At 35.8% G+C, this 23,810-nt stretch overlaps 1 protein-coding gene across 3 annotated transcripts in view; it reads left to right on the plus strand.

Annotated features, from left to right (window-relative positions):
- The window catches only part of LOC307011911 (adhesion G protein-coupled receptor L3), a 305,103-nt gene that overhangs the window by 33,827 nt on the left and 247,466 nt on the right, over window positions 1-23,810 (plus strand). For all 3 annotated transcript variants that reach the window (XM_079638009.1, XM_079638010.1, XM_079638008.1), the window contains exon 2: window positions 10,068-10,104. The gene's annotated coding sequence lies outside the window, so the exon portion shown is untranslated. The remainder of the gene's footprint in view (window positions 1-10,067; window positions 10,105-23,810) is intronic.

Genomic DNA, 23,810 nt, shown 5'->3' on the forward strand with positions numbered 1-23,810 from the left:
ATCAGCAGCCAAATAAAACCTGTTTTATCTTTATTATCCTACTTTTTTTATTTATTCTCCAAACAGAAATGCACAAATAATGATTGTTTTCACACAGGTTTCTAAAACCCTAAAAAAAGAGTCCTACTTTAAACTCACACTATTGGTTGACCCAATATCGAGGTGTTCAGTATCAGTAGCAAAATTCCCCGTTTAGTGTTGATATAGTAAGTTCAGTTCATATCTGTGAATCAGTTCAAACTGTACAATTTATTGAATTGTTTCAAAACTCTGAATCTGCGGACACTCCCAAAATGTGAACTTTGAATATATTAAAAATCATAATGTGTTCATTTAGCAAAAAATATGACTTGATCATATAGCACACATACGTCTGCAAGATGTCTGGAAAGCATCTACTGTTTGCTAACATCTGATAGACGTATTTAAGATGTCAGTTTTACATACATTCAAATCATAAACATCTTAAAGACATTTTCTAAACGTTTATTTGACATCTGACAGGAAACGTCCTATAGACGTATTGCAGATGAGCAAACACTCAAAAAAATACGTCTTCCAGTTCCAGATGTAAACACGCACATCAAATAGACGTCTCTGTGATGTACGTGTGCTATCACTTGGCTGTTTGTTTAAGTTATGTGAATACATGGATGAACATATATAAATATCCTACTGGTCAAAAGTTTAGAGTAAGATTTATTTTTTTAAAGAAATTAAGGCAATTAAAAAAAAAAAAAACTCTAAACACATTATAAATGTTAGAAATATATTGCTAAAACATATTACAAAGACTGAACTGTGAAGTACTGAATTGTGGAGTTAGACCGTTAAACAGTTTTTCACCATTGCTGGGCGGGGCTAAAACGGGGGCTCGATGACGCACTGGAGCCACTGAGATCCTGGCCCCGCCCCTACTTGATGACGCTGGATCTACTGACGCGGGCCCCTCCCCTAACAATAGAGCACATTCACACCAGTTTGCCGCTCTCTCTACAGTTTTCTAGCTAGCTATGCCTTCGTCACGGAAATGCGTACTACCTGGATGCGATCACGTACAAAACAGATCAGTGTCCTTATTTAAAGGTGGATTAATTTTGTGAAGAGCCACCTTGATGGAGAGGTGAGGGTCGCTGCCAAAACCCTCCTCTGTAATGATCATTTTACACGGGATAGATTTATAAACTTTCGTCGGAGACAACTGGGATTCACTGATAATCCGCTGTTACTGATGAATGGGGCCGAACTGACTATCTCCCGCCTCGGCCTTCATCCTCCCGTCGCGACGACAACTGGTGCCATCATCGGCAGTGCGTGCCCACCAATGAGTGTAAGTTGCCTTGTGTGCTTATTATGTTATAATTATAGTAGGTAGTTCCACAGTAACTTCACAGTTGAGTGTGGCGACTGCAGCTTTCCCGTGAGTGGGCGTGGTTTCAGCGCAGCCAGCGGACACGCCCCCAGCGTTTGAGAGCAGAGAATACTGCTCATTTTTTCAAGATTTTGATAGCTTATTTTATGTACTTGCCGGCTTTTTTTTATCATTCAAATTTGGCTGGGTGGATAATAACACATTTTTCTGTGGTGTGACAAACTCATAACACATACTTAATTTTGACTTTACAGGGAATTTAAAAATTGTATTCAGTAAGAATGCATTAAATTGATCAAAAGTGACAGTAATTACAACAGCACAACTGTTTGCAACATTGATAATAATAATAAGAGCAGCAAATCAGCATATTAGAATGAATTCTGAAGGATCATGTGACACTGATGCTGAAAATTTTGCTTTACATCACGGGAATAAATTACATTTTACAATTTATTGCGATACATGTTTCAAAAACATTAAAACATCTTACCGACTCCAAACTAGTGCTAGTGCATATTGAATATTGTAAAAAGGCTGAAAAAAAGTAGGGAATTTCAGCTAATTTGTTTGCGTTAGTGTTTGCCTGCGGTCATCGGCATAATGGAGATCTTAAATTACCTATTAGCATCCAAACGAGCTCAAACTCCAACTCTCTCACACACTGACCTTCTAATTCTTTCAGTGTTTCTGGGCTTGATAACTATGTGTAAGTCACGTTCCCCTGCAGCGCTGAATGCATGCATTGTTACGTCCCCCGTCCACCCCCCTTTGACCCCCTCGGCCCTCTTGAGGGGTCCACACACACCTGTCAAACTCCGTCTGCCCGAACATCAGTCCATACATTCACCAGAACCCCCTGGAGTTTATTGGAAACACACACACAAACATGGGAACGGCAGGGTCGACTTCCACATCAGGAGCAGATTGAAGGGAACGTCAGTGGAAACACGATCGGCCAATTCACTTCTGCTCTTGAGGTTTTTTTTCCCCGTGACATTCCTTTTCTCCACATTTGTGTTATTCAGTCTCTCCTGCCCATCAAAACGTTTTTAAGTGACTCTCTGCCGGTGATGTTCTTTCATCATAACAAGAGTTTGAAAGAGCCGGAGGGAAGGGAAAAATCATACGTGGTTTGGTTTCAAGGATTTTTGTAGGGTCTTGGTCCTTCAGTGCTGCCACACTCTTATTTCGATCCTCGGCCGATTGTTCGGACAAAACGCGACCGTCCTTGACTGCAGATGTGTGTTTGTGGGCTGTTTGGAGCATGACGGGTACAAAAAGAGGAGTCTGATTGTACATGCCAACACCGTTTTGTCCTCATTGGATCTGCGGCGACATCGGCCCATACAATTTTCCCCTCTGTTGGCTTTTATGTGGAACTGCAATGCGTATGTGTGTGTAATCATTGAACGCTTCACAGGAAAGTGTCATTACCATAATCATATTTCAACACACACCTACAATTCGCAGAGGGAATGATTGGTGCATTACGAGTTTGGTTTGACATACCGAAGGATTCGGTGACTGATGCATGAACGTTCTGTAGACAAAGAAAATAGGTTTGGAAAAGCGTGCACACCATTTACTACACACATTAGTTTTCATGAAATAATTTGCACACCTAATTAGCGACTCCAGTAGACTGAATGTTTCCATATAATTTTATAATTCACCACATTTAGACTAAATCTAATCTCATCACGTGGAGTTCAGATGCAATCCTTCAGGAGTTAGCCTATAAAATACTATTAATCCTATAAAGCCTATTGTATCATTTGAAATGCAAAATTCTAAGGCCTCTAAATGACCAATATGATCAAAACTTTGTTGAAAAATCCACTACATGCCTCCCATCGTCTGACTGACAGTTTTATTGTTTAGCAAGTAAAAGGCCTTTAGAATAGTTGTAAAAACTCCCACCTTCCTTTTAGATGTGAAATCTGATTTTTATAAAGTAAACGTAAGAATATATTTTATATTGTTATTAGTATGTCAAGATGAACACTTACTGGACTGAAGCAACTTGGGTTTACTTAATTATCTATATATATATATTATTTTTTTTGCTTTGAAAAATCACGTTAAAATATGAGTATCAAATTTGACTAAGCATTTTGTCATCTTACTCTGACAGTATTGGCAGTTAGAGTGAAAATGTATATTTATATGCATTTTATGTAAGTAGTCTGTTATACTGTTATCTGATTGATTTACATTACAAGCTATCAGAATTACATCTTAGTTTTTGGCCATATACATTTTTTTGGCACCATATTGCATATTTCTGCTTAGTTTAGGCCTCTGAATAAAATTGAGGTGTTTTTTCCCTCCTCAAGTATGAGCATCATATTCTCACAATATCATACACGCCTGATGTATCAAATATGATGCTCTCAACAAAAACTTTGTTTAAATATATTTTTTATAGATGTTTTGTCTATAGAAAGTTCAATACACTTTCCTCATATATAACTCAATGAATAAGTAATACAATATGAGGCATAAAATATTGGTAAGGGATGTGCTGATTCTGGAATTTTTCCACAATATTGTATGGAGATTGTGTGCTTATAATGACACTATAAGGATTTTTTGGCTCATGATAATTCTGCTTGGAATTGTGCTCTAAATCGACAATGAAGAACACAATGAATAAACAGACAATGCAATGTTCATGGAGGACTGAATGGGCCTGTGAATCGATCTAGCAGCCGAAGCAAGAGAACGTTACAGCTGTGTCTCTCCGTGTGTGTGTGTGTGTGTGTGTGTGTGTGTGTCCTGGTCCCTACAGATTCTGCTTTGTGGCTTATTATCTTAATCAGTGTATTCAAGCATAAACGAAACATCTCTATCATTCTATCTTTACACATTCTTTGACTAATCGGCATGTAGGACTGGATCTGTCTGTCTTCTAGCCGTCATTACAGTGTTTTCAAGGCAACACGTCATTAAAATTCATCATACTTTTTTTTTTTCTCCATAAATTTCTGTAATTAAATCACCTTGAATTGCTTAACATATTGACTCAATTCATCCCTTCAAGCTTTTTATTGATCATTTTAGTGTTCTGTCTATTTTCATTTCTAAACCTTATACTTAAGAAATGTAGAATTATACTGAAGAAATGTAGAATTTTATTATGCATGAAAAACTGACTTTGTTGTTAGAATGTTCATCCATCAGAAAGTTATTGTAATAGTTGCATGCTGAATTGCAACTGAAAATAATGATGATCTGAGAGCTGAATATACTGTGACTAAAAATCATTACGATGGAAATGAAATTAAATTAAAGCTATTTAAAAAAACACTTTATTCATACAAATTTATTAATACAAATTCAGAATGGGTAACGTTTTATCGTGCAGTATATTAATGATTGGCGTGACAAGAAATCTAAATAAAAAAATATATATAAATATCAATATGGTATTTGTATGGTATCATATTGATATTTATAAAGTGAATATTTTAAACTGTTTTTAATAATGCAGTTAAGGATATCATAATATATAGATACTGTAAAAAAATTGTGTACATGTTAAAAATAGTTATTACAGTGACATCATTCCCATTGAATACATTCTGAAGTCTATTTAGCCAAGGTAAAGATATTGTTTTATGAGTCTTGTGCACAGCCAACAGAAACATACAAACAAACAAAAGATCCGTTTTTAACCCCTGGTTTGAGGATCTGAGTACACAAACTGCCTATGGTTCATATTTAAAACAGGTCGCTGTAATTTATCACCTATAAATGTGCTTTGTTAGTCGACCTGGCAAACCTGTCATGTAGACGTAACACTGACCGGTAATATTTTCTGTCACGCTCCTCTGAAAGCAAGGAACATTCAGCCCCAATAACCTGAGCCTGCTGTTTTTATTTAGGCCCAAAACCCAGGGGAACTTTTTAAATTGCCCCGTCCAACTGGAAAGAGGCACTGAAGCGCTCTGGGTCGGTGCGTTTGGGGCTCATGGGTAGATGCTATAAGACATAGTCAGAACTCAACAAATCTGGTGGGTCTTCATTGATGAAGAGCATTACAGATTTAGTGTGCGCTATGCTGGGAATGAATTAGCTTTTTTAATGCTGCATGTTTCAAATGTTTATGTCACTTTTCTGTAGAAGAAAAACAACGGCACATTCCGTTTCGATTCATTCCCGTGTTCCATTTTCCTTTTATTAAATCACTGGCATTTTACTCATGTTGCTGTCAATATCAAACCCATTGATATTGCTATACTTATTATCAATGTTTATTAATTAATTGATTCCAACTTTTTTTTCTTGTTATGCCAAATGGCATAACATATAATAAGTTATTTTATTAGCTTTTGTTCTCACTGTATTTTATTTAGTCACAGTAAATTCACCTCTTAGAATATATTTTAGTTCATTTAGAATTTGTACAATCCTAATAAATATATATTTTTACAATGTATAGGCTAATTATCCTATTATAGACTCTTAATCAATTGACTATTTCAATCCAAACAGCGACTTTTTTTGGCTGGGCAGTGTGTACGTGTATGTGTGTGTGTGTAATATATATATATATATATATATATATATATATATATATATATATATATATATATATATATATATATATATATATTTATATATATATATATATAGGCTATATATGAATTATACATACAGTATATTCTGATTTATAAAAGACCATCATAAGTTGCATTTCTTTTTTTTTCTTGTTCACAATAAATGAACATAATGTGAATTTATTTAAAAATCGTTTCTCTTTTAGGTGATGTTGTAACTTTCATCATTTCCCCTGGTGCTGTACTTGCGTCTAAACTGGCAATTTTACTGAGAAATATTCCAGGTGTTTCTTCATATATATATTTTTTTACCCCTTCTCTAATTGAAATGTAAACACACAGCAAGCCAGACAAACAAGTTGATATGGGAAAAACACAGGCCTATTATAATAAACTGCTAACCCCAAAGAGACACTTTTGAATGAATAACAACATCTGTATGTAAACAGAAGATTAGTTTAAAATCTATCCTTGATCCACTCTTTAAAATAAGCATTTATGGCGAACGTCGGCTTGAGTCTCCTCTGTGATTCTGTTCGGCTCAGCCCTCATTCGCACTGCTTTAAAAGTTATTCTACAGTATATTCATACACACAAGAACTTTTATATTTTGACCAAATCAAACTACCGGTACACTGTAAAAAAATATTTTCATGATTTGTTATCACAACTTTTTATCTTTTGTCAAATCAACTTCGATAACTAATGTGTGAAGATAACATACTATTTTGAGTTTCTGTTTATTAAACCATTCTTCTTCATTGTATTAACTCAATTTTTTTATTACAACGAACTCAAAATGTTAAGGCAACAAGGTAACTTGCTTTTTTTAAGTTAAACCAAACATTTTTTTTTACAGTGTAGAGAATAACACACAAAAAAACCTTTAAAGGAGAAATAATGTTAAAAAACATTTATGTGATTTAATCTATTATAAATAAAATTATATATTTGAGCATTCTGAGCAGTTACATACTAATATATTGGCTACATGATTGACTGCATCCCATATGGTTTTAATAAGAAATGTAATTCAGTTAAAATGACTAACTTTAGTTTTGGTTTATCTCCATCCTATCTGGCAGGCTATCCTGTCGATCATTATAATAGGAAGAAAACGAGGTTACAATTAATAATGTGCCCTCAACTTGAATGGAGCATATATCTGTAAGTCTAATATACCTTTTTATAGAAATACTTTCAAGCATATTCACCTCAAGTTACAGAGTTCAAAAGCAAGCCGTTTAATGGTGAATCTTTTGCATAAGCGTGATATTTTTCATATTTTTCCACTAATAGACACGTGCGTTGGGTTGTATCGGACAGCAGCAGGCATCTGTGTGTATCTCGGATGTGACTGACTGCCGGCGAGTTATTCATCACCCGCTGTGAGTCGAGGTCAGTGGCTGGTGAGCTCTTGGCAGCCACTAAAGATTGTTAAACTTGGTGTTAAATGCTACGTATGTGTGACATGGGCGCTAACACATCGATTTGGAGCTCTAAGCCGTGAGCGCGGCAGAGACGTCTCTCATACATCACCCTTTGAGTCACCCAGACGCCAATCTCCATACATTAGAAGCGCAGTAATGCGTGTGTGTGTGTGCGTCAAATGGACGAGATGAGTGGCTGCATCCCGATTCCTGTACTTCTACTGCGCGGTAGAATGGCCTTACTTCACTGTTGATACATGCTTTTCCATACTGGGAAATGTTTGCTATGCTTGTAATATCTTGGCTTGCGGTTCATGGTGAATGGGTCAAGCCACATTCCACTTTGATTTAGTCAAAAGTTTCAAATGCTCCATTTTCCAATTAGTGGAAAATCAATTTTGCTTCTATTAAGTAACTAAAAATGGACACATATTTATGTTCAGCTATTATTGTTTATTGGAAAGTGAAACCTTTATTTTAAGTTTATTTTGTTATAAAGCATAGTGCAAATCATAACAGTGATTTTTCCCCCCAATTAATTATAGTCTTATTCTTATGCCAAAACATTAGGAATCGGGGTTGTGGATTCGTTCAAGTCATGAACCACATGGTCTGACCTTACAATTGTTGATACCACATACCCCATTGTCACATATTGTTTGCATGTTAGCATTAGCATCTAGCTGAATTAATTATGGTGAATTCAATATAAGCTCAAAAACGCATGGGTGCTTCAAAAACAGAAGCACACAAGAAAGAATAGGCTACACAATCTGCACTCATAATGTACTTCAAATCTTCAAAAACTTGCAGATACTTGCAGATAATAGAATACCAATGAAATAAAATCCCACTTTAGCATACTTAAAGAGAGTTCACTTTCATGACTATGTTTCTTAACAGTTAAGTACAACTTTTATAGCTTGTATTAATGTCATTAAACGTTTTGGTTACACATTTAAAGGGATACTTCAGGATTTAGCATTAAGCTTTGTATCAGTAGAAAACCTGTAGTATTTTCAAATCACCGTGCTTTCCTCCCTCATGTCCCCCTGAGACGAGAGAATTATGTATTTTTTGTCTGTAAAAATTCTTCCGATGCCGCAAAAATCTTAATTTTGCGTCACTGGAGGCTTTTTTGTCCATAGGCTAAAAACTACAGCCAGTAGAAGGCGCTAGATCCGCATGTTTTCAACCCGCACATAGAAGGTGGGATCTCACTCACAGAATGTACAAATAATGTCAGCCATCTATTATTGGAAGCCAAGCTAACAGGCTCTTGTTCTGAGGAGAAAGCTGAGTAGTAGGGGTTGCACAGGTGCCGCTCATCAGTAATCACGCCACTGGCCTTGCGTCGTTCTCCCGCGGCCCTCAGCCTTGTCCTGCTCGCCACAGTAAACATAATGAATGGCGACTGTAGAACGCAAAAGCCGAATCCCGGACAATTTTGGCGATCTCGAAATCCCGGGCAGACTCGTCACAGAGACTCACTAGTAGCCTAGCCTAGTTGTTTAGCTGCGCTCTTACCGGTAGGCGTGGCTTGGGAGTGGCCTCGTAGGGCAGCGAAGCAAGTGCATTCTGGGAGTTGTTGTCTTTCATCCACATGAGCCACAAATACATTTTTCTCATTCTAGAAGGCACCAACATCAAAAATAATTTCACATTTCTACATAAATGACCCATTTTAAATACACATTCATCTTTACTGAGGTAGTAAAGTATCCAACTTAAAGTATCCCTTTAAGTTGCCCTTGTTACAGTGTAATTATACATTTAAGAACTATATATTATTTAACTGCATGCAGGGTTAGGATTAAGATTTGGGTTGGTTATAGGGTTAGTTGCATGTATTTCACATAATTTATAGTTACTACTGTAACTTCAAGGGCACTGTACAATAAAGTGTTACTTAAAACATTTTAAATCTTTATTGTTTTGTTGTTCTTTAAATAAGTACACTTTTTTTTAAGTGTTGACTAACATACCAAAGCAGATGTAATTACATTAAAATCTCTTTTAGATTACCATAAATGCTTGTCAGTACATTCATCAGTACACTTACAGTAACCATATTTCAAAAAAAGACAATAGAATTATGAGATTACATATAAAGATATACAGTAATAAGGTCAAAAAGCACTCTAAAGTTCAGCTAATTGCATTTAATAACAATTTAAATTGAAATAAATATCCATTTAATTGCATAAAACATGACGTTTAGTGTTCAAAAACATTAAAAGATATACTTAAGTGCAAACTGAAATAGTACAAAAGTTTCCTTAAAAATTATACCTTAAAATTGTGTGATATATAAAATCAGGAATACAATGCCAGTCACGCATCAGCTGATGGCGCGGCTGATTTATGATGTCTACATTACATTTCAGACACATTACAGCAGTCTTTTTAAATTCTCCATTCACTCATTCTCTCTGCTGCAAGCTACTTTAAGCTGTCACCTCTATTCCAGTCTTCATATTACATGGCCGCAAGGGACTTTAAAGCTGTATTTTTAAATGAGAATACTATTTCTGGTTCCAATTCTCTACTAAATATAATGCATGTCTATTTTACAGTATTATATATTATATATATCTTTATGAACTTTTAGAAGTGTCTAAGTTTCAGTTGTGTAGCTGTCAATGGAGGGACAGAAAGCTCTCAGATTGAATCTAAAAGATCTTCATTTGTGTTTTACAGATGAACGAAAGTCGTACGGGGTTGGAACGACATGAGGGTGAGTAATTACTGACATAATTTTCATTTTTGGGTAAACTATCCCTAAACTATCATGAATGTTTACTCTCTTTAAGTACACTTAATATGATTTTATTATATTAACATTATCAGCGAAGTTTACTGTATTTAAAAAAAATACAGTATATTTTTCAGATTTGACAAATGCACCTCCAATACAATTAAGCATGGCTTCTTTTTCATGTTGGTCCTCTTGCCAGCTAAAGAGAATGCAGAGGGGAAATTCATACTATGTGCTATAGAAATTCAATGAAAGCATGCTTTCTAATTCATGCATGCAGTTATTGTGAAGACAGGCGTCCCAGGCCTGCGTGTCTATGGAGAATCCGTTTATTGAAAAGCGTTCTGTCAGCATGCCAGAGCCTTGAGAAAGCATCCGAATCATTGCTTTGTAAATTATTTGTTGCCTGGACTCATGCAAGTGTTTCATGTTAATCTCCAGTCAGCCCTTAAAGTGCCTGCAGTAGGTGACAGCTTATTAGTAAAAGTCCAAAAGAGAGACACATTCCTTTCCTTAAACAGCTCTCATCTTACAGTTTTCCCGGATTAATCCAGTGGGAATAGCTACAAGGAGTTTCTAATATTGACAGCTTGATCCTTTTCTCTCTCTATGCATCTGTAGATAACTGTTCAGTTCATTAAAAACAGCTGGAAGGGGTGTTTGGTTGATCAAAGTTGCACAGCAAAATGATTTTCTCCATTCTACTCATGTTTGGACAGTTTAGCAACTTGTGTATCTCTGATAGCTGATCAAAAGTGCTTTCTTGGATTCTTTTAATCTGCCCATAGTGCTTTGCTTGTTAAATTAGTGAGTTTTTCATCGGATTCTCAAAGGAAACTTTTAGTAATTTGCGGTTTGTCTCTCTAAGAGATCTGCCTAACAGATTCAGAGTTTCTTAGCATCAATCTTATAGCAGTATCAGGCATGCTTCTTTGCCTCTATAGAAAAAAAAAGAGATATTTCACATGAGAGATGCAAGAAAGGAAGTTTTGGGTCATGAATTTATTACAAAAAGAGATTTACTTTTCTTGTCAGGGCACCAATTTGCTTGTTCATATCAAGGCTTCTGGAGCTTAAAAAAGAAAAGAAAAAAAAAGTACCGTAGATAAATTGTAGGGTCTGGTCCAGTTTGATTCAAGCTACAAATCTTGTTCGGATCCATGCTGTTTACTTTTATCTTATCTTTTCTAAGTTGAGACGTCTATCTCCTTCACAGACTCTTCTCTCTCAGTTGAATTTGGAGGATTTTCTGTGATCAGATTAAGTGGTTTTCTTTGCTAAAAGAACTGCATTGAAACTTGTACATTTGCAATGATCAAGTTGCAATTTAGTACATTTAAAATATCTTAAGTTCAGCGGTAGTGTTATTTGATATTACATTTAAAGTTATTTTACGTGTGCTATAGTCACAAAGAAGTTTCTTTAAAGCACGACAAAATATTATTAAAACAATAGTTTAAAATGCACTTTAAATTACAACTTTTAATTTGACATCATTACATAGTGCGCTTAAAAGTGTACTTAAGTGTTAACATGAAAGCGTACTCTCTTTAAGTGCACTTAAGTGGCCTTTTATTTCACTAATATTACATTATCTGCAAGTACAGTCTTTTTAAATACATTTTTAAGACTTGAAGTGTACATTACAAGTGCAAATTCAATACAGAATTTATAGTGCACTTCAATTTCACAAGTGCAGGACTGTGTATTGACTTAAAAATAAGTCTGAAAAAAATAGTCTTTAGGGAAAACATCACCATGCTGCCAACACTACGCTGTTCTGAATGAAATCTTGTCAACACCATCAGATTTTCTGTCAGAGAAATGAAAATGTAGCTTAAGTTAAGTTTAAAAACCACCCGGGAGTCGTCATTAATTCGTCTGTCTACAGTGGTTGCAGTGAGCTGGTGTCAGTGGAGATCGACCTGTGAGTCATGTGGTCAGTTTCTCTCTGCCCGCTGCTTCTGCAGTGTTGCTAATGTGAAGATGTGAGCCAGTCTCTTGGCACATAAGGTTCAATTTCTGTGACACTGTAGCTAGATAGTAATTAACCTCTCCTATTTCTGCCATCTTGGCTCTATTGTGTGCTAATATGTCTTCAACTCAATCTGACCTGTTCCTCTTTAATATATCTGCTGCTTGGCAGCTTTTTGAGTTTGGCTCAATTCTGTAGTCTTTCAAGTGCTTTCAGTCAGTCGTCTCATTGGCTAAAATTGATTAAGTTAAATGAAAACAAGAAGGAAGCACAAAAAACGCACTCTCCAGACGGCTAATACGGAGTTGTTACCGTAAAAGTCAAAAGTTTGGAGCTTGGCGTTCCCTTTTGGACTGGTAGTGATCTTTAATCAATTTGGCTGGATGCTAAACTGGATGGACTTGATTTTCTCAAATGGAGATTTGGCTTAGCTGTACGGTAAATGGACTCACATCTGCATTATTGAACCGTTGCCTATTTCGGTCCGGTGCCCAGGGTGGTGCCGGGGTCATGAACCTGTTTTCAGAAAATGGCCTATGATTTCAGAATAAGGACAGAATCACGGAATAACTTGGAATGTTGCAGAATTTTGGATAAATAAATCAAAAGTAGGCCTGCACACTTAATCAAATGGCTATATAGACTTGTTTTTGTGAATATTAAAGTGCACAAACACTGCTTAAACACTGATTAAAAATCTTAAGTCTGCATGTTGAGCGTGTCTCAGTTTGGTCTAGCTCACACACTCATGCACGTGTGACGAGTGAGATTTATAATTCTATTCATAAATAGAATCCAGAAAAATTGTAACCGATGATGGAAAATTTTAGATGAAATGTATTTTTGTATAGGGCACAATTATTGTTCATTTATATAATACATTATATCATTTCATTTATCATAATACATTTTGGTACATTTTCATGATTTCAAATGATTATGCATGCTTTTTGATTATTACAATTAAATGTAACCATTAAAAATGAATCTGGATTTAAATGGAAAACACAAAATGATTTCATAAGGCCCTAAAAATCTAATTTTTGTAAATATATTTATAATTTGTTGTCCAGTTGCATACGTTTCATGTTTTGAATCCACTATACATGCTTTTTTATTTAATACAATTTAATTTATCCATTAAAATGCAATCCAGAAAAATGAAAATGACAATTTTGCTGAATTTGGCAAAAATAAAAACGCTTTTATAGTGCCCTAAAATATATATTTTTGCAAAACGTATATATATATATATTTTGTTAAATTTATTATGTTTCATGATTTCAAGTGATTATGCATGTTTTTTGATTAATACAATTTCTAGAAAAAAAAAAAAAAGAGGAATGGGGAAAAATAAAACTGATTTCGTAGGGCCCTAAATATTTAAATGTTTTAATATTGTTGTTCGGTTGTATAAATGTCATGATTTTAATTGATTAGACATGCTTTTTTTATGACTCAAATTAAACTTGACCATTAAAACGGAATCCAGAATTTTTTTAACCGAAAACAGAGGATTTGGTCGAAAATAAAACTTAATTAAAGCTGCAAGCAGCATTTGTCGGTGTTCAAGCTTTTAAGGCCTTTAAGGCCTTTAAGCACATTAACGTTAAAAGACATTAAGATTTATTTAGCAAGCATTTAATCACTGACATCATAGATGGAAAAACACCATTTACAGCCAATACAGTCAATTTACCATAGGAAATATATGGTTTAAAAGCTTTTTAACAGTTATAGCGCCACCTATGGTCCTATCTCCATAAAATTTTGCTTGCTTGTTAATGATGTTATTGCACATATGCTCACCAATTTTTGTGAAGTTTTGAGTTTTAATTTAGGATTTATAGGCTTTTGAGTGTATTTTGACACGCCCCTTTTCTTAAATTACCCTCTTATAGCCATCCAAATGCAAAAGTTCAACTTTTTTTAATAATTATTGATCTAGAGAGTCCAGAGAATTGTTCTAGACTGGTCTGGTTCCGATCGGGCGAAAAACCAGGGACTAGTTCGCAAAAGTAGGTTTTTAACGTAATTGCGAATAATTAATGAACAATTCAATTGACAGCATTAGTTCTAGAGGCAAAGTTGTTCAACATGAGGAGATCTATCTAATGATATGCATATTCTGACGATATTTGTTACACCACGTGATTACAGAGCCGTAAAACTCGTTAGCGCCAACTAGTGGCCGATTTCTTTCAAAACTCTTACAGACCTCTAGGGCCATGAGTTGAACATGTCCACTGAGTTTCGTTCTGATTGGCCATCGTTAACCTTGTCTTAAACTTAATTGGCCAATGGCGGCCATGTTTTTTTAGATACGCCAATATCCTTCTAGACATAGATGGCCCCTTGGGCCAAGACACTGCATACCAAATTTCAAGTCAATCGGACAAACGGTCAGGTGTTTATACGTTTTTTCTGTGTTATAGCGCCACCATGTGGCCAATCGACGCGGTTTTTTTATCGTGACCTCAGATTGACCTCCTACACATGTGTACCAAGTTTGGTAAAGTTATCTCATTTACTACTTGAGTTATAGGCATTTTAGTAAAATAGGCTCCGCCCATATTAACGTTTTGACGCCCCCTAGCAACCGTGAATCGAAATTTCAACTTTTTTTCAATAATTATTGATCTTCAGACTCCAGAGAACATTTCTGCACTGGTTTGGTTCCGATCCAAATCGAATTTGGAGATATACATCTTGTTCGTCTTGAGCCAAGGATTACAGGGATGTGGAAATTGTGAGTCTAGCCCAAAAGACCTAGGAGTTATGACCAATTTAGTACTTTGGGTTGCTCTAGCGCCACCTATGGGCCAATTGGGCTCATATTTTGATAACCTCTCCTCGATTTTTGTACTACCTATTGGCAAAGTTTCAAGGCTCCAGCACCTACGGTTTGGGCTGCACGATGCGTTTTACGGCGGAAGAATAATAATAATAAAAACCGGTACAATTACAATAGGTTTTCAGCACTTCGTGCTTGAACACCTAAAAAATAAAAATAAAATTCATAGGGCCCTGCTGGTGTGGGGAATGGACACACACTCATCTGTAACGCACATCCCACCGGTGGACAAAATGAGTTCTGCAGAACCAACAATCTCAGAGCGTGTCAACCCTAAACTCGGCCCTTCTGTCTCGATTAGTAAACACAACCTGAATGCGTGCGCAGACAAACACATACGGTGCAAACACTACATTAGTCTAATTGATGACTGTGTGTGTGTGTGTGTGTGTGTGTGTGTATGTGTGTTGCTTTCTTTTACAAATGAGCGGTTTGGAGTGCATGCTGGGTAATGTGATAGCGTTTTATTGATGAATTCCAAACGAATTGGATCAACCAGGCATAAGCGCTCCTACAGATCCTCATCCTGATGTTTCATCACAGTGCATGATATGAGATGGCACAAAAGAACAATTTATATGAAAGAAGTCATTTGTGTTCAATTGTTTGCTATTATGAGAACTTGAGTTTTTCATAAGAAGAGATGGAATATCATTTGTCATATCATGTGTTTTTCCATCCGTCCTTGAGAGGAAGAATATTACTGTAATGTTACATCAGCTGAGATCTGCCTTATAAATCGTAACTAGGATAACTGCCTCCAGCTCGCTCGCTCCACTTTTCCACCGACCAGGTATGGTGCTCATTCTGGAGTCATTCTGTGCATTAGAACAGTTTTTGGCTGGAGACATCATCTCTAAATCACCTAGACACCCTGTGGTCTCTAATGTCCAGTAACTTTCGTGCACAAGCACTAACTGATTTCCTCAAGTACAGTTTTCAAAACAAAAATATCTCAAAACGCTAAACTATCGTGTTCATTTTTCTGGTCAGTCTGGAATAAAAATGGTTGTATTTGTGAGGATCATGTTTGAATAAAATACAATGCATTTGGTTTCTTGATATTTATTTATTTATTTATTACTTTCTGAGAGGTTTGTGGTTCATGTTTAAAAGGGTTGATATTACATTGAGATAATCACTAGCAAATGAATTCCACAGTTATGGTCACATGGCCAGTTGTGCGAATGGACAGTGTAGATAAAGATTGACCTCTGTGAGTTTCTGTCATAAATACATTCACTGTTTTTAATTATTTTTGCTTCAGAAGAATTAATTATAAAGAAATGGTCCACCCAGTAAAGGTAAAGGTCTCATTAATCTAACTGTAATTAAAGTCAACCTTATCATGTTTAGAGAAGCATTCAGTCTGATCGAAAATGAACGATCGAGCACTGCAACAAACAACAACAACCCATGTACTTTATCTCTACCATGACTTTAAAAATCGAATAGACTTCTTTTGAATATCTCTTTGTACGTCTAACAACTACCTGTTATTCTCACCAAGACTTACCTTCGACTGGAAGAGACTGTCTCCCTGACATGTAAAGTCAAGAAATACAGTACGTTTTGTTTTTAGAGGCAGGTTTATCTGAAATTGTATGCTTTTTTTCCCTTTTTTTTTCTGATAAATGAAAATTGGATATTATGGCAAAATACTTTAGCATTTATTTTCAAGAATTTTATTTTTAATCACGAGGACTGTCGTATCACCTTGACATGTTTTACTTTATGCACCCAAAAATATTCAAAATTAATTATAATAAAGAGTCATTCAATAAAGTATTATTCATAGTCACTGTATGTACGAGCTGCATTTTTAATGTGTTTGAATAAATTGAATTGGAAAAAAAGTGTCCCTACTACATGATTCCAGTTTAGTCATGACAATTCCCGGGATAGTTTATAAAATATTTTATTAATGTAAATGGAATGTACATAGGTTTGGTCTTGGCGGATTAGATCTGATACTCTGCTGCTGTTGAACATGTATGACTTGCTTCTGCTAAACGCTCAGAAAATAAAATTGTATATATATTGTATAAAATGAATGTAAAGATTCTGCTGCTGCTGCTAGAGGGAGGGATGTAGATCTAGGCAGGTGGAGCTGGGGAGGTGGAGGGCTAGAAAAGGAAGTTGCATAGCGCGCAGAGTTAATGTATTTGTTTGGATGCAATGTGGTTATAGGGAAGTAGTAGCCTAATGGATACGTGAAATTGATTGGCTACATCAGAGTTACAGCGAATAGAGTTTCGTGGCTGAACTATTCATTTATCTGAGATTTGACGGCACTACCGCTTGACAAATCCATAATTAGTTCCTCTTCACTGTAGCAGCCTTGTAAACATGGCCGTTTCCAGATAAACCGTGTACGCCTGACTTCAGCCAATCAGATTAGAGCTTGCCAGATCATCAGGCTGAGATTAGTAAAAAAAAAAAAAAAAAAACCCAGTGAGAGAGGTGAAGAATGTGACATCATAACAGCTTTTGAAAAACACAAAGTAAACAGCAGAGCTAAAGTAATCTAAAGTTTAATCTTCCTCATGAATATGCATGCATACATAATTAAAGTAACGCTGTCACCTTCAATGCAGTATGCAAATGAGTCCGTTATTGAGTTGATTTTTACTTGTTCCTGTCAGCTATATGCGTTTATATGACAGGTGTTGATGGCCGTATGCAAATGTTGGGAATTTGCCGGTGAGATTACAGTCTCCACCCCTCATGAAACACTTCTCGCTTCGTTTTGCTTCATAAACGTGACAAGATGTATTTGCACGTTATCTACAGGCTGTGCATGCGTTTACATCCCACTTCAGCGTTCAAATGATTTCTTTGAGCAGCCGTGCAAAAAATAACACACCTTCTCTCTCTCTTTCCCTCTAGTACTCCTAAAAGGAGACAAAAAATATATTCTAGGAGAGATATGCATGTTAATATTATGGTCTCTCGCTTCTTGGAAATATAAATATGGATGACACAATTTCCTGTGTATCCTGGGGCCTATATATTTAATTTTGTCCAATAAAGGTCTCTGTAGAATAATACTGACCCTTCATCAGATTAAGAGCAGATCATGGGTTGTGTTAAGATACAAGTGTATTAATTACTGAACACTGCATAGTATGCACAGTATGCCTACTGTTTAACACAAATAAAATATTGCAATAAGACAGTTAGTGCTACATTCTCTTGAGAACAAGTAGTGCTCTTAATTGTATTGAATGTGCACGCTCAGGCCACTTAAGTGTACTTAAAGAGACTAAACTTTCATGACAATGTTTCTTAACACACTGCTGATGTGATTTGATATTTGCACTTCCTATAAGACATCACATGATCTTCCAACAGGAAGTGTTTGAGCAATAAATCAATGATGTAATCACACACACAATCTCTCAGATTATTTACTCAACCTCAGGCCACAAACAACAAAAGGTTGACGAATAGAAGATAATCTAATGATTCACCTCACATATGACCACCTCTCATGGCTGAACTAGTTTATATAGTCATCATTGTTAATACTGTTAAATCATAATACATTAATGCAGGATCTGATCGGCAAACTTTCTCTCATTTTATGTTATCTTTATTAAAAAAATCTCTGCAATCTGATTGGATGATCTGTGTTCACCTGTGGCCGCACTAGTTACATTGGAATTTCTATCATGTCCTTCATGAAAATTATTTCATTTGTCTGGTTAATTGTCTCACAAATCCCATGTAAAGCTGACTGTACACTGTACACACACTAGTAGTAAACTGTCTAATTGGGTTTGTTTTATTGTATTTTTTTTTTTTCATTATTACCGTATTCTTACCATATATTTTTGATAGGGTCTAATGGGCCCCAAACTGAATTTTTTTTTATATTTGATATGTCACATTGCTTAAAATGAAATGCTGTGATTAAACAGAGGGTTAAAGAACTTGAAGCAAAATAAGACATTTGTTTCTAAATTCATCTTCTTTTTAAAAACGCACAATGCATTATTGGGTCTCAGGGAGTTAACATCACTTAGTATGAATTATGAGTTGTTTTCCTCATGGGGACCAAAAAATATCCCCACAATGGCAAACATTTCTGGTAATGCCATCTGTGTGGGAACATTTTGTGTAACACACACACGCATACACAAACAAACACGCTGGATTTCCATGTTTTATGGGGACTTTCCATAGACATAATGATTTTATACTGTACAAACTGTTTATTCTATATTTTCACAGGAAACTTTCTGCATTTTAACATTTTCAAAAAACATCACTATGATTTATAAGCTGTTTTCCTCATGGGACAAGGATTTTGAATATTGCTATCTTTGTTGTGTGAACATTTTGTCCCCACACACACTAAAACACAGTTTTATTATACAGTCCTCTGAAGGAAAATATTTTAGAAAATCTTTATCTGATGGTCTCTTTTGCTCTCCCTCTGTTTTTAAAATCATGACCTGACAAATATGACCCACAATTTATGGTTGAGTTTTTAATTAAAAATAATGTCTTGTCTTGTGGAGAAGAATGACATGGTCGATATATAGAGCAGTTCAGGAGCATGAGAGCGCGGTGATCTAACCAACACGCACGCACTATTTCTGTAAAGTGCTATTTCTATAAATGTAAACCATAAAAACATGTTTTGCTGGTATAAATGAACATATTAACATGAATAAACATGAATAAAACCAGTTACAGTAATTTAGATCTTACAATTTTTTTTTCAGTGCTCATTCAGACAGATGGTTTTGGTCGTTGTGTCATGTCTGGTGCTGTTTTTTCTTTCTTTTTTTTTTCTTTTTGTGCATCCCACCACGATTGTTGCATTTGTAAGACCATGTGTGAAGTTTCATTTTATTGCGGCCAAAAACACACCTTCTGTCAGTGCCTAGAAACAAATCTGATCAGGTGAATCGCAAACCAGATTATACAACCAGTCAAATAGATGCACAATACTCCAAAATTATTAAGGCCTACATTTAATATACTCTATGTAATATTATATACAATTGAATTGCATATAAAAATTCCATTGGTTTGCACAGTTTTAACATAAACTAATAAACTTAATAAATGTAATGTGTTATAAATCCATAATAACCAGGTTTATATATTTATCACCAATTACCGGTAATCCAATTTTTTTAAATCTAATAAATATTAACTGCTTGTACTTTTTAACTAAATCAATTTAATAGTCACTTCACAATGAATGGATTTATGCTGATTCTAAGCCATTTGAATAAATGCTTTTTGAAAATGATTTTTTTAAATGAAATACATGCAAACACTTATTAATAAACTAAGTCATGATTGTCCAGAAATCTTACCTGTTATAAGTAATATGCATCACAGTTTATTAAGCCCCTTTCACACAGAGATTCTGAAAAATACACGGATAATGTGACCCGAGATTTGTCCCGGGATCGTTTGATTTTGGTTCATTCACACTGCCAGTGATTTTCCGGAATCTGTGAGTGCGTTCACACACATCCCGGTAAGATCCTGTAAAGACACGTGACGTCAGGATGAGACGTGTAACGTACGCGTCGAAAACATGTACACTAACGCATCGCGTACCGTTCCAGAAAGCTGGCGAACGATCTCAGCTTCAGCGCGGATAGTAAGGAGCTCCTGGTCTCTGCTTCGTTCCAGTTTGCAGACATTTTTTCGTTCTTTCTTTGTTGATGATGAACACAAACTTTCTAGAGTCGCGCGATGGCATGTCATCACTACAACACACGGCATCAATCCCAGGACGTGTTTGCGTTCACACAGAAGGCACTCTGGAAATTTTTTGTGGCAATTTCCCGGGATCAACGCGCTGTGTGAAAGTGGCTTTAGTGTGTTAAAACGGTGTAATCCAAATGGATGGAAATTTTATATGCTTACCATATACATAAATCTCTCAAGCCATCCTAATTGTTGAGTCCTGATAACAGCGTCGCAGTGAACTATTCTTTTAAATTCTGTGTTTAATGTATTCACACATGAAACCGGGGATTGTGGCACTTCAGCCAACAAAGGAAACATTTCATGGCCTCTCGTTCAAGCATGTGCATTCATGATTTCTGTCCTTCAGTTCCCTTTTGACAACACCATGACTGTATGTGTGCTAAATGTTGATGTGTGTTCATGTGTTTCATGTAGTCACATGACTTCAGTCAGACCGTGAAGGTCAACGATCCGTTTCTCTGAAACAACCCCGTTGAACTTGCATGAATATTCATGATTATGAATAATGTTGTTGAAGGATACCGTTTCTTCATGTGATAATGATATTATGGGTAGTTACTCAAACTCATGGTCAGTGACGCCACAAGAAAAGAACACCGTGGTTTGTTTTTTCAATTTCCCGATGAACGATTAACGGAAAGAAACTTGCCTTTTTGTAATGTTGCTTCAGCTTTTCTGCTGTAAGAACGGAATAGCTTAAAGTAGAATTATTAGACAATTTCCCCATAATATTCAAAATACTGTGTCATATTGTTGTGCAACAGATAACATATCTGTTACCATCTCAAAAATGTGTTATTTTTGGTTTCCTGACCCTTGAATGTCACATACTCACACCCTGACCACGACCCCCCACACACACACACTCATTCGTGTCACTCCTACATTTGCTTCTCACAGCGGTTGAATGAAGGCCATTGTAGTATCAGAAGTGCAGGCCTGTGTGTGTGTGTGTACGTGTGAAGAATCATGTATGAAACTAATGCTCAAAGTACGCCATAGTGACACCTACGTGAAACAAATCATTATTTTTGTTGAACCACAAGACAACATTCGATTATGTCAGGGACTAGATCTGCAAGAATAGCAAGTAATGAAATTGTATGCAAGCACATTTCAGAGGGAAAAAAGTAATTGCTAGAAAGGAATAAAGTCACTTTTGATGTAAATGCAGGCTTTCATAAATTTGTTTAAGCAAAATATATGAAAGGTAGTAACCTTTGTGGAAAAAGTACGCTTTAGCATATACTTTTAAAAAAAGAGTGCTTATTGTGGAAATAATATACTTTAAGGAAATATACTGTAGTGGGAACTGTAGAACTTTTTTACTAAATAAAAATGTTTTATGGTTTAAATTTCTATTAAATGCAATTAGATGAAATTTAGAACGCTTTTGACCCACTTAGGATTTTTACATAGTGTAGTTCTACCGAAACATGTATGCCATGTATTTAAATATATTTGTAATCACACATTTGAATATTGAATAACATGCGTACTTAACATGTACTGTAGTTTACATTTAGTATGTTAGTCAACACATCAACATAATTGTACTAAATAAGTGCACATCAAAATATGATTAAAACCTAATTATTTAAAATGTACTTTAAAGTAAAACTTTTAACTTGACTTTAAAGGGGCAGTGTGTAGGAATTTCTCCCATCTAGCGGTAAAATTGTATTTTGCATTCAAACGAATTGTGCTCTCCAGCACTTTTTCAAATGCGTGTTGCATCTACGGTAGCCGTTATGTACCAATTTACCAAAAAGCTATGACAGAATGTCTTCTAATAGCACTTCATAGAGTTTTCCTTCGGGTGAACAGGTTTGTTATTTCAAACAAACTGCAACTTGACACAACGAACAAACGTATGTTACAGTATGAATTACTGACTACGATTGTAATTAGTAGTTATGCCTTCTTTATTCGTTATATTTTCTGAAGTACGTGCATTGTTAGATATCATCATGTGATAATTCAACAGTAGGGAGAGGAACAGTCATGCTCTAAAATAGATTCTTTATCGAATTGCTTTTGTTTTTAGCGCCTTCTCTACTTTACTCAATAGCTGCTATTCATCAAAGAGCCAGTTTAAAGGGTAACTAAACCCTAAAACAACTTGGATAAGTCAGATCATTGGCAGAGGTATTTGTACACCATTGAGGACATATTAATGAATAAAAATATTGATTTTAGATAATAAAATCCCCAAAAAAATACACATTGTCCCTTTAATAAAGTGTGAAGAAACACATTAATTAAATTGTAGTCTCTATATATACACTCTGGTGGCCTTCATTTTATTATTATTAACTGCATATACAGTTATTAAATTTTTAGGTGTGCCTAAATCTTTTTCAGTCCGCTATATAGTCGCTCTATAGCACGTCAACGACCTTTAGATATGACTACGTTCACAATACTCCATGTCCACACAGGAACTCATTGCTTAAATCGGGTGTTAGTCTTTTCTGAAGTCTGTTAATGTTTCTCCGCTGCTAGTTTAATGGTTAAAGGTCTGAATGGCAGATCAAATGTTCAAGGTTCGACTCAGAGTAAGTGTAATCCAGATGTAAAAGATCATAACCCGACCCTGAGGCCTTATTCTTGTCCTTGTCTCACCCTGAAGTGTTTCTCAAACACAAAGCCAGACACACTCTGATAAGGGTTCGCTCTTGTTTGAGGTGTGTGAGATTGGACTGAGGTCAGAAGATTTACACCATGTTAGTCATGTCTGGGCATTTGGTCTTGCAGGTGGAGAGTGTTGCAATAGTTTAATCACACACACACACACACACACACACGCACACACGCACGCACACACACACACACACACACACACACACACACACGTAGTCACGGGGATATTTGTTTAGTGTACTCAAAGGGTGTTGTTCAGCACAGACAGATAATCTCGAACATGTTTGTAAAATCCATGAGTGCTTTCGATAGGATTAGATGTGAGGCCTGTGTGTTACCTTGAGCAAAACAGACTTGCTACCCACGATCCTCAGACTTCCTGCTTTATAATAACAGTGTGATAACATTTTGATACTGTCTTCAAGGTCTGAAGGCAGAGATGTTTGCGCTCTCCCAAAATAACTGTCTGTG

The sequence above is a fragment of the Phoxinus phoxinus genome (assembly GCF_949152265.1).
Source record: "Phoxinus phoxinus genome assembly, chromosome: 2".
Lineage (NCBI taxonomy): Eukaryota > Metazoa > Chordata > Actinopteri > Cypriniformes > Leuciscidae > Phoxinus > Phoxinus phoxinus.